Here is a 13,247-nt window from a genome sequence, read left to right on the forward strand (position 1 = left end):
AATTGGATTATTTGTCTTCCTTTTGTTAAGTTGTATGAGTTCCTTATGTAGAACTTATGCACCCTTATATTCATAGCAGTGCAGTTTACAATAGCTAAGATCTGGAAACAGCCCAAGTGCCCATCAGTAGATGAGTGGATAAAAAAGCTGTGGTACATTTACACCATGGAATACTATGCAGTTGTAAAAAAGAAGGATCTTTTACCCTTTGGGACAGCATGGATGGAACTGGAGATTATTATGTTAAGTAAAATAAGCCAGTCAGAGAAAGACAAGTATCACATGATCTCACTCCTATGGGGACTATAATGAACAAAATAAACTGATGAACAAAATAGATCCAGAAACACAGAAGCATGGAACAGACTGAGGAATCTCAGAGGGAAGGCAGGGGTGGGGGAGAGGGTTCGAGAGATTAATCAAAGAACTTATATGCATGAATCTATAACCCATTGACACAGACAATAGTATGGGGAAGGCCTGGGGGTGGGACTGATGTGGGGTGGAGGAGATCAATGAGGGGGGGAAGGGGTACTTCTGTAGTACTTTTAACAATAAAGATAAATAAGTAAAAAAAAGGTGAGGAGAGGGAAGGGGAGGGGCTGGAAAACCCACTATTAACACAAAAAGTAAAATGAACAAACTTAAGCAGTTTTTAAGAGACCAGGGTCATACTGCAAGATGCCAAACAATGGTTGAAGAAATTCACCATTCTGCAGGAACAGAGGCTTGTACTGCTATATGAAGATCAGTGAAGAGCAATTCACTGCTTTGGAGCAATTCCCTTTCCCACTCCAAGTCCTGGTTTCTGCACCATGCCTTCACAGGGAGGGCCTTTCATTCTACCACCCAGCCCACATGGAGGGCCTCCAGTCCCCGCAGATGGTTATCGCGCTGGTCCCCTTCCCGGGCAGCTGGAGTCTTCTTCTCTTCCACATTTAGATGGACCTCACTCTGAACATGATGGTCCTGTTGCTAAGGACCTTTTGGACAGGCTCAGAATCATCAAACACACGAAACCAAAGTTGGGTAATTTTCCGCTGCTGTTATGCACAGCTCCACCACATTTCTCTAATTTTGAAAGAAACCTTTAAGCTCTGATTTGTCCACCTCATGAGGCAGATTGCCAATGAAGTAGTTCAACATCACCTTGCTCAAAGATTTGTCTAGGTCCCCTCTGTAAAGGAATATTTATTCGTTGTTCTTGAACTCTTTGATCCCTTTGAGGCCTCTGCTATGGATCTGAGATTCAGGCTTAGGCTCTGGGCGAGGCTGTGAAGCTAGTACTTTAACAACATGTGGAGGTATCCCAGTAACCAGAACAGCATCACTGGGTGGAGGTTCTTACTGGTCACGGATGCCCAGGAAAATGCCAAGTCTTCCTGCAATGTGTGAGCAATGTCTGTAAGTGCTGGAGACTATTCTGAGCATCCTCGGGAGAAGTTTCCTCCAATTCTGGCTCACACTTTTCCTCTTGGATTTCAGATACAGGTTCTTGCTCCAGTTCTGGTTCAGGATTGGGCTCTGGTTCAGCAAGAGGTTCCTCTAAATGTTCTTCAAATCATTTCTGACAATCTGGTAACAGAAAGTTCCAGAATCATTAGGTACCACCTCAGGTGACTGCTGTCTTTCTTCAGGTTCCTCTACTTCTTTCTTAGAGGCCTCCTGAGGCTCAGTGACAAAGCCATCGAAGTCATCATGGTATCTGAAGATACCATTGTGAACGTAGAACTTATTTGCAACAGGGCTCTCAGGAGCAAGGACAAATGTTTGTATGAATCTCCTCAAAGCCTGGTTGTTGTTAGAGAGCAACCCCATCACCTGGACCACCACACCCTCATTCAGAGTGGCATGTGCATCAACATGGCCAATCTTAGTGTGGCAATTGGTGAGGTTTTGTGACATCGCTTTTCTGTGGATTTCTTTCTGTCCGTAGCCTGCACCTGCTGGCTTTCCATTTTAATCCAATCCCCCATGGACATAAGAAGAGGTCTTTCCACATAATCTGTGTAGCATGCCTGGGACCTGGTTTAGCAGTGTGTAATACTGTCTCATGAATTCCTGCCCAACCAGTAGGGGACGAGGCTTCTCTATAACCATTGCTTTGGTTATTTCAACCTGTGCAGCTGAGTGGGAGAGGAACAAGATTTGCTCCACAGCTTGGAGGAAGGAAAAAGCCCTCACACCACTGTGTCCCTGGAACAATATTTTTCAAATTGTCCTTAGCAGAACTCTTTGGTGATGTTACTCAACTTTTAGTGTTTCAAAGGCTTCCTCAAATATCTCATTTAAAATGCAATTTGCATGCTCCATGCCTGAAAGAGGAAGATCCAGAGGCTCTAAGTGGAGCCCAGAAATTTATCTTTCTAAGTACTCCCAGTGACTGTCCTTCTGGTGGCTGGGCACTCATTTCAATCAGAGCAACTCCATCCATATTGTATCTGTTGCATTATTGGGCTTCTGCCTAAGATTTCCCTCAGGTGAGGATTCTTCAACCATGACAAGTCAGAAAACCTGGTCTCAGTGGTTACACACATGGAGGTCCTGGGCCTCTTTTTGGGAACATTATAAGAAATCATTTTTTATTAATGAATTACTAACAATTTTAAGTACAGAAATATAAGTATAATGTGTATATTTTATTAGTATTATTTTATTTGATTTCTACATTATTGGGCCAATTACAAAAATTTGTACAATATAATAATATTTTAAAAGTGAGGAATGCATTATAAAGGGAAAAATTGGTTAGAAAAAAGGAGATAAAGATGAGATATATTTATACAAAATATATGCTGCTTGATCCAATATGTTTACTAGATCTGGACAAATTGGCCTGTGATCTTTCTAGCAGCTCAAGCAAAAAAAAAAAGCTATCTGTGTTTTGATTCTTTGCAAGAAATCACTTGCTCAGAAGGAGTACAGCCGTTCTCAGGACCCCAGGGAAATTGCTCCCGCTGTAAGACAACAGTGTGTGCTGCTCTGGGTGGCATCCTCACAGTAAATCCAATTGTGAAGTTCATCTGCCATTTCTTACACTTTCTCATGGGTAGTTTGAGAGGAAAAGTAATCTAGTCAGGTGCTAAACTGAGAAAGGTATGCCACTCTCCAATGGTCAAGAATGCATTTTAAAGCAGTTAGACTTCAGGATATGCTTGTCAAACTAAGGTCTGAGGGCCAAATGTGATTGTATTTGTATTTATAAGAGGCTGAAAAAAAAGAATAATAATAATTCATGACATGAAAATTATATAAAATCCAAATTTCAGTGTTCATGAATAAAATTTTATTGGAACACATCATACTATTTATTCACATATTTTCTCTGCCTGCTTTGTGCTACAACAGGAGAGTTACACAGTTGTGACAGAGACCATATGGCCCACAAAGTCTAAAATATTTACTAGCTGGTCCTTTAGAGATAAAGTTTGCCTGCTATAGATTATTGAGAAAGGATGGACTGTATATCCTTCAGTCTTGTTTTTCTCAACAGAACAATGCCACTACAGAGAGGCATTGAGTTAAAAGTTATAATCTCTGATGGGTATAGAGTGTGTATATGAGATTTTTCCTCCTATTAAAGTAGATACATTTTTAAACAGTCATTTGAGCTGTGGGTAGAGACATTCCCCCTCTCGTGAAAGTTGAAAAGCTCATATTATATATTTGTGATGTGAAACCACAACCATGAGCACACATATATATGGGAAAAGAGATGTTGTTGAACCAGCAGGATCAGCTGTTACTGAGTGTCCCTCTTACTATTTGCTATTTGTTCATCCACTCTTTCATCTGCCAATGTATTCTAAGGGACACCTGGGGAGAGAGCACCAAGGTTTAAGAAAAATATATGCCAGAAAACCTACTTGACAATCAGTAATTCCAACTTCTTACTATGAACTGTTTGTCTGACATTATTGGAGTTTACTTGTGCAATATTTTGGCCCAGCTTATAGGGCACTATTATTTTATGGAAACAGTTTGAGAATGACTAGTTTAAAACAGAAGTGGACTCTATTGCAAGACTGGTGTCTGGAACTTTACAAGGCAAGGGGCATGTGGTAGTGACTCCATTATCAACAAACAACTATATGATTTTATCATGATAGTGAATTTTACACAGTCTGGGTGCCTGGTTATGTATGTTCCTAAAAGTGCAAAATGTAAACATCACTCACAAGCTTGTTTTGGGTTCATTAGAGTAAGCATATATTCTATGCTTACTGACCATAGAGTACCAATCTCCTGACCATATGAGTCTGTGTGGCAACAAAATTCTTAGGATCCTCTTTTTTTATATGTAGATTACTAAAGTTAGGTAGGGTATTTCCTTCCTAATAATGTTCCAAAGGTGTAGAGAAGTCTGTCCTGGCTTTTGCCGCCAATCTGTGTTTAGAAATGTCACCAATAATTTGTAGCCTGGAAGTGCTTGACTTGTGGACCCCTGGTGCTAATTGGATACACTGATTTCTGCAAATTCCCCACCTGTCATCAACTCAGCAGTAGGTGTGATATTGAAGCTCTAATGAACCCAGGGATAACTTTAAATAGCCATTTGGATTTCTTTTGATGTTATTACTGGGTAAAAATTTTGGATTTTTAGGGAGGGAACTACATATTTTTTTAATAGTCTCTTGTAACTTTTGATTAGGATCCAAGCTGTTTAAGAAGGAGGTCAGGTTTTTTCCTGGAGGACACCCCATTCTTCTAGAAAGGTTGTTAGAATTTAGGAACTCCATCAGGTGGAGCTTGGTCAGAATCTGCAGGGAAAACGAATCTGGAATTCTTGTTAACTAAGAACTGACTTATTTCACAGCAACAGTAGAAAACTCCATTCAGAGGAGTGGGGTGCAGGTACTTGAGGCTCTGGGTTGTTTCCTATTTGTTTTGCTTTGATAGCTGTTTTCTCTGGTGCTTCAGTTTCAGAGCTGAATTCACTTGCAATCCCATCTTATATAGCCCTGGGAGTTTCCTGTCTCTATAAGCAGACACTGTCCTCTTACAGGGTACTGCTCTTTGGGAGAAACATGTATATATTTGGATGCCCTCCAGCATGCATCGCTGGTATTTTAATTCCACAAATGAAACTACTAGTGTCCTTTTCTTAAGGGGGCCCTCACAGGAGCTGTTTACAATGGAGGGGACTTGGGCTGCTTTGTCCAGATTGACAACATTTCTAGTTGGACTCAAGAGAGGTGGTCTTTGTCAGAATATACTTCTTATGTTATCTAGGGCAGAAATAATTGTTACTTTCTTATGTTCGGCTAGATGGAAAGAATGTAAAATGACTCTTCTCCATATATACCCCTTCAGCCCACTTGAAAATGCCACAAGGACCCAAAAGTTCTTATGAAATTCATGTTTATTGTTAAGAAACAGTTTGCTTTTATGGCAATGAAGAACTTGAATGCCAGCAGGGAAAACACTCTTATCCCATTATACCATTTGCTCAAAATAGCAATTTATTACCCTATTCTCATAAACGAAGGTTCAATTGCTATCAACTCAAATAACTTAGCCAATGTTATTCTTGTTCGTGCAGCTCTAGGGCCCTTGCTGTGGCTTTCATCCACACACCAAAATAGACAAGTGAGGAAAGGCTTGTTAAGTTATGCAGCCTGGTAATCTGATCCCAGTGGATATTCCCTCTGGTGTGTCTTTCTGAGGCCCTGACTTGCCTGGATTTGAATAATGCATCAGGACTTGAGAGTCTTCCCTAGGAGTTGATCATATATTCTCTTCTTGATTTTGGCGTTTAAAATGTCTTGATGTATTCAATCATTCCTGGGAATGCCTGTGCCGGGTCTCTGCCTACAGAACCCTCACTCACGCTCCTCCTGTATTTTCTGAGACTTACTCATCAGGGGGATGTGGGGTACCTTATAGCTCTGCTTCCTAGTCACCCTTGTGCTAAACTCTGTTGCTTTGGATTCCTTCACCTGCACTGTTTTGTTGCTGCATATCTAAGAATTCTCTTCATATTTCTCAGCCCCTTCAGTTTTCATGCTATAGATGTGTCAATGTGAGAGAAAAGAGACACCAGAAGAAAGAATATGGACTAGAAGAGCTCCTTACTAAGGGCACAATGAGTGAGCAATTGGTCTCAGGGCTGATTTGGAGTAAGAGTCGCCAAAATGGAGAAAAGACTGGAAATGTTGGCTTTTCAAGCTCTGAGACGGGATCTGTGAAACTGAAAAACAGGCTCCTGCAGTCCTGCCACCTGCTCTTTTTTTGGATCAAATTGTTGGCCTGGGCTTTAAATTTGAACTAGTTTCCTTTCAAGCTGCTGTTTCTCTTATATTTGTTCTGTTCTCTCACTATGGTTGCATTTCTTTTATATAACCACAGACTATAATATTCAGACTGGAAATCCTTGAGATCACCCCTCCAACCCCTTTAAAGTAGATATAAAAAATCAGGCCCCAGGGAGGTGGTAACTTCTTCAAGGTCACCTAGCAAGCTGGTAGAGGAGCTAAGACTAGAAGCCCATCTCCTGAATTCCAGGCCAAAGCTGCCTGCTCTAATGAATATAGCTGGTTCAATCTGTTGAACTCAACATAAGGTAACTTTTGCCGAAGTAGCTGCCTCCACGTGTGCTCAGAAAGTAATGGTATGCATCATCAATTTGTCAGTGAGAAATGGCAAGTGAAAGAACTCAGAGCACTGAGAGAAGAAATGTCAGATAATTCTTCCATTAGCCTTACTCTTCTATAGGAAAACTGAAATTAACATAGCCTATAACACCAAATTAAGTGATTTGACTTGGAAGCTAGTCATTAACATTTTCTGTTTTTTCCCCTTTCATAATTTAAGGTATTTTTCTTCTTTTTTAAAAGAAATAATAAAGAATAAAATTTTGAGGCAGATGTTCTAGGCATTATTTAATCATCCAAACTATCTTTATCTATTATCCCTAAACCAGGTGATAAATAATTATCTAATTATAATTTGAAATCTATAATAAAGCATTTTAAGTAGATCCTATGATAGGCAGCAACAAGTATGACTGATAATAAGGTGACAGTCTTTGGCTGTAAATTCCTGTGCCACTGTTACTGTTTATAATTTGCCCTTGAGCTGTCCTGTGGTATGTTCCTAGTCATTGTTTTTGTTGTTGTTTTTTCATTGATGTGTGCATGTGAGAATAGACTATTAAAAATGTGATGTAAATACACTGAGACTTCTCTCAACCATAAAAGAGCTTTTCAAGGGCTTTAATATATAATTCACTAATTCTTAATTCTAAAATATTATCCACTAAGGGTAGTGAATCAAAATAAAGGGGAGAAATGGTATTTATGTTCCACTTTGGTCTTGAATACTTGAAACTAAGAACCTAATCTATTTCTCATGCTATACAATGTAAAAAGAAAGGAAATAAAGCAACTAAAATTTTCCCCAGAGATCAATGTGGCTTCATGCTCTAGCTTTTTGTTTTCTGTAATGTTAAAATAATAAATACATATCTATCAACAATTGAATCCAAAAATCAAAATAAATGAACAAGGAATCTAATGAACAAAATAAACTGATGAATAAAATAGACATAGATACCTTGAAGCTTGCAACAGACTGACACATTTCAGGAGGAAGAGGGAGGATGTGGGAAGGGATCTTAATCAAAGAACTTGTATGCATATATGCATAACCCATGGACACAGACAATAGTGTGGGGAAGGCCTGGGGTGGGAGCCGGGTGGAGGGGGTTAATAGGGGGGAAAACAGGGACATCTGTAAATACTTTAAACAATACAGAGAAGTTAAATAAAAAAATACTACTTCTAAGAAACCAGAGAATTATAAAGCAGATTGGATCAAACATTCAAACAAGAAATGTTCTTCAATTATGGTGGGGCGGTGAAGAAGCCATAGGGTAGCATGGTGACTTCACTGAGATGAGGAAGTTCCTTCTAAAGTAGAGGCTTTTGACCTTTTTCACTGCATGGCACACATAAACTAATCACTAAAATTCTGCAGCACACTAATATATACATATATATATATATATATATATGTATATATATATATATATATCTTGCCAATCTGGCAAAAAAAAAGAGATATACTTTTGATTCATTCACATTGGACTGCTATTGTTGTGCTGGCTATTGTCATTTTTTTTATGTGACAAACTAAGGGAAAAGAAGTCAGTGCCCCTGACTAAATAGTCAGGTATTACATGTTTAAAATCCTTGTGGCACATCAGCTGAAAATCGCTATTCTAGAGACTTCACATAATCAGATATCAGTAGATATAAGTATTGTTTTTGACTTTCACGTGTCTCAATGCTTAGCAACTCATATAAACTAAGTTTTAGTTATGCCCTTTTTTTTTTTTTTTTAATATATATTTATTGATTTCAGAGAGAGGACAGGAGGGGAGAGAGAGAGATAGAAACATCAATGATGAGAGAGTCATTGATCGAGCCCGCAACCTGGGCATGTGCCCTGACCGGGAATCAAACCTCAATTGCCTGGATCCTAGGTTGACACTCAACTGCTGAGCCATGCTCGCCGGGCTATGCCCTTTCTTGAGAAGCCCTCTTTAGTTAAAATCATCTCCTTGTCACTGAGCATAACCTCTTTAAGTACTTGTAGGTATGTGGACAGTGCCTGCCATCTCTGTCTAGGACACATACCTTGTACATCTTTCTAAATGCAGTGATATGGAGTCTTATTAAACAAAGATATGTATAGTGATAAATATTTGGATTGGGTGTGGGAGCTAAGAGCCTTACCAAGTAGACTCAATCATCTGAAGTCTCTCTCCCTCAGGTTCCCCATTCATTGGTATTTTACTGTTTTGGGTCTTCCTATTTTGCTAAATGTGGTGTTTCTGGGTTTGAGGTTCTTGGGAGTAGAGCAATTAAGTCCTTGCAAGACTGCCCTTGGATAACTACCCAGACACATGAATTCTAAACCCCTCCAAGATACATTTTACACTGTCTCACTCTTTCTGGCCCCAAGCTCCTTCTATAAACACCCTTATTTTACCCCTCCAGAGTGAAGCCCTGAGCTACTGCTTTCCTGTCTTAATGCCAATTCCATTTACTGACAGCTAATCTGATTTTTATCCTAGGTGATTCCATGGACAGTCATTTGAGGAATATCTCCTGTCTCAGGAGAGGCCAAGAGACTCAGGCCAGGCCCCACTTACAGATGGGCCTAGGCAGAGAGTCCTGCCTCTGGGCTGGGCAACCTCCTTATTGTGGGTGTGAGGAGGACCAATCAATCTTCCTCTTACTTTTCCTTTTCTTCTAAACTCTTTGGGCTGGACTAATAATCAAATTAACATGAGAATAATCAGATTAACAGGAGAAAATAAAGTTTTAATATGTGCACATGGGGAATTCAGATAAACATGACAATTCCAACCCGGCTGGGCGTGGCTCAGCGGTTGAGCGTCGACCTGGGATCCAGGCGATTGGGGTTCGATTCTCGGTCAGGGCACATGCCCGGGTTGTGGACTCGATCAATGACTCTCTCATCATTGATGTTTCTATCTCTGTCTCTCCCTCTCCTTTCCTCTCTCTGAAATCAATAAAGATATATTTAAAAACACACACACACACACACACAAAAACAAACAAAAAACATGACAATTCCAAAGATAATAAGGCAAAATGAGGCATATATGTCATTCTGGACTATGGAGGAGAAGCAGGCATCCAGGACTTCAGATGGAAAGTGAGGCCATTTACAAGGAGGTGAAAAGAGTTGTTTTGTACATAAATGTTTGTTGGGCCATAAATGATGACGACTTTGATTAATGAGCGTTGCTATCACACATTAGCTCAGATTAAACCATAGTTATCTGTGATGATATCGCCCTTCCTGGAGCAGGTCTTTTATTTTAAATTCTTTTCTGCAGTAAGGGGAAGGCCAAAGTCTTTTTCTTTCCTGAATCTTTTGTTTCTTAAAAATAACCAGCTTAAAATAATCAATATTCCAAAGAGGCATATTTTGGGGTGGCAAACTCTGCTTGCCTTCATGAGATATACTCAATTGATTCCTTGAATTTAGCCTCTACCAATTTTTATTCTTAGACTGAGAGAACAATGAGGATAAACACTCCTGTTCCTTTCTCATCTATTCTTGGCTCTCACCTATTCACTCTGAGGATCTCTATTCAACTTGTCGACGAAAAATGGTTCCATGAAAAGTAACCTCACAGGGTGATCTGATCATAAGGTTCTAACTGGTCTGGTCATGGTGGGTAGTCATGGCCCATACATAGCTTTTTAGTAAAACACTTATCTTTGCCTTAAGTAAGTCTGTCCATTGTTCCTGTGCATCTAGGTTAACACATCTTTAAAATGTCTCCTTTCAGACCCCTCATTATAAAGTGGGGCCACTCTCAAGAGAGCACATAATTTTAACTATCCTGTAATCGAGCCTTAATCTCAAGTGCATAAAAGAAATTGCAAAACTGTCATTATCCAAATCATTTTTCTCAGTCTGTTGAGATCTGGCTTCCAGGCATATCCTCTGTTTGGCTCAAATAAACTCTTATAAAAATCGTCTATAGATCTGGACGTTTCTTACATTGACAAATTTATCAGAGTTCTCCAACAGGCTAACCAGACTTGCAATTCCTGTGTGGCAAACCCATGAATATCTCCCAGGACTACCTTGGTTACTTAAAAAAAAGTTTATTTTGTTTGTTTGTTTTTTTAGAGAATCACATATATTTAAATTAATAGAATTATAAGCTTGTGCTTATCTGATAGGCGGTTAGACAAACATGAACAGAGCAAGGGCAATGGGCTATGTACACAAGGTCACCAGGGAGGAAAGCCCTGGGTGACTAGCAAAGGACAATGGTAGGGTGGGACCTCACCCCCAGGGTGACCTTTCCTCCCCTAGAATATCACTGGTTATGAGGTTTGGACCCCCTGACCTTTCCTCCCTAGAGATAACATCTAGGCATCAGTTGTATTTCGGCTCCAGACCCAGAAAAACAACCAAACCAACCACAGATGACCTCAGGACCAGCTGCATTGGATAATAACCCCCTGCCCTGGTGCTGACCAATCAATCAGTGGAGACAGAGACCCTGAAAGGACACACCTGGAAAGCTGCTGAATATTCTATTGAGATCTCCCCCTGACATCTCCCCTAAATCTCCACCCTTAAAACCCTTAGAGGGGAGGACCCAGCCTGCTCTCCCTTCTGGGAGCACACCCGTGCCTTTCCCTTCCCTCCCCACTTCCCCAACCTCCCCCTTCCAGGCGCACGCAGTTACCTTTATACCTTCTTCACTTCTAAACCCCAAGGGCCCTCCCTTTACCTCTATAGCTTATTTCCTAAGCCCATTTTTTCTATGAATTACTTCTTCCACCTCTGTGATTTTATAAATAAAAGTTCTCTTATAGTTTGAATCTTGGCTCTCAGTTCTTTCCTAGCCAGAACTCAAGTACCAAGGTTGCTGAACCCAGGTCTGGTCTGACCCTACCAGTTGAACACCTGATGCTGTTCCCACTGCCTGCAATACTTAAAGGCCCTGAAATAATAATTTGGTATTTTAGAACATTTTCCCAGCAATGAATGGGCTCTGAAGTCAGTCACATCTGCATTAAAAATTCAGCTTTGTCAGGTAAGTGGCCTTAGACAAGTACTTAAGTTTTCTGTACTTCATTTACCTGATTTGTGAAATTTGAATGATAATAGAATTCATCCCATGGGACTGTGAAGATTAAATGAGATGATTCATGAAAAGTACTAGCACAGCACCTCATAAATATGATGTTATCATACCATTGCCATTACTAAGTCAAGGAGTATAAAACACAGCAGCAAATTCTGCGGCTCCCTCAAATTTAGCCTGGGACTGTCATTTAGCTTGTCATTGGAGAGAGGAGCATTCTGGAATGGCATATCCAGAAAGGTATAACAAAACCCCAAACACTAATATTAATTAAGTTGTTTTTATTTCCCCCCAGGTATATTTTATAAGATTATGAATTTGATCACGAAAGACAGCCATTCTTGTGTTTTTTAAGCTTCTACACATCTTGCTGGGCATAAAGTTCTGGAGGCTTTTTTCCTGGGCCAGTTCTCAGGGTTGTGTTGAGCCTGGCAACCTTTAGACATAAGGTTGCATCTCTCCCCATACTAAGAGTAGGCAGGCTTGCTTACTGTTTAAAAGCAGAGGAGTCTCCACGCTCGATGTTCCTCAGCCGTGATACAAACATGCTGTGTGCACAAAACCCATCGTGGCCCATGTAACTTCATATTCATGGAACTAAGGGAGACAAGGGGACCAATGAAAACCTGTGGTCCTAATGCTGCTTGCTGTGCTGTGATAATAGTCTATTGTCTTTGACCCAGGAAACGTGTGCTTTCTGTGAGCATCCATGACACAGAATAAGCAAATTTATTAGCTTGCAAATAAGGTTAAATTCCAGATCCAACAAGTATTCCTGCGCCACAGTGTGAGGACTATATTAGGAATATGTCCACAGTCAGGTAGTACCGACCCATGTGACATGATCCTCATTCTTTTGAACTTCCTTCTGGGAAGGTTCTATCAAAGAAGAATGCCAGCAGCATCACGCTCAAGGGCTGCATCCAGATGCTCTCACCAGTGCTCTGAGGACTGGTACAGGAACGGGCACAGACACATATGGCATTCAACACTCGACAAGTGTCCACTGACAGCTCGTGATATGCCAGGCCACGCGTTAGAACTGGGGCACAGCGGCAAACAAACGGGTCTCATTCTTGTGCTCTCTCTAGAGCAGGCACGCCCTTCTGAAAGCTCTGGTATTTGCGCTCCCTTCTCTCAGGACCTACCTGCTTCCAGAGATCTTCTCTGACCCTGAATCTCAGTTTTTCTTTCTTCATGCTACTTTACCATCAAAAGCATATTTCCGCCATAGCAATGGTCACACTTATATTACTTAATTGTTTACTTTTGTGACTTGCTTTCTCTACCCCTTACTTCCACTCAACATACCTCTCATGTTTAATGTTCTTTGCAATTTTAATGCAGGATCTATGTCTCATTCACATTTTTATCCTTACGGCCTTGTACAGCATCTGACGTATAGTAAACATTCAGTAACTATTTTGCTGAATCAATGAATGATTAATTTGCTAACTTTTTGGTTACCCCAATATGCAGGGTTATAGATTTATACAACTGTAAGGTTGAGAGAATTTTGTGAGGCCGTTTCTAACTCCACATCACAGATCAATGATTTCCTAGTTGAATCACAGGAAGCAATTCAAATACCAGATGCGTA

General features: G+C 40.3%; 1 pseudogene across 1 annotated transcript; it reads right to left on the reverse strand.

Annotated features, from left to right (window-relative positions):
• Positions 1–763: 763 nt before the first annotated feature.
• LOC308560758 (ras GTPase-activating protein-binding protein 1 pseudogene) lies at positions 764–2,115 on the reverse strand (annotated as a pseudogene). The gene has a single exon. The product of its transcript is annotated as a ras GTPase-activating protein-binding protein 1 pseudogene (transcript).
• Positions 2,116–13,247: the final 11,132 nt, after the last annotated feature.

The sequence above is a fragment of the Miniopterus schreibersii genome (assembly GCF_964146895.1).
Source record: "Miniopterus schreibersii genome assembly, chromosome: 1".
NCBI lineage: Eukaryota > Metazoa > Chordata > Mammalia > Chiroptera > Miniopteridae > Miniopterus > Miniopterus schreibersii.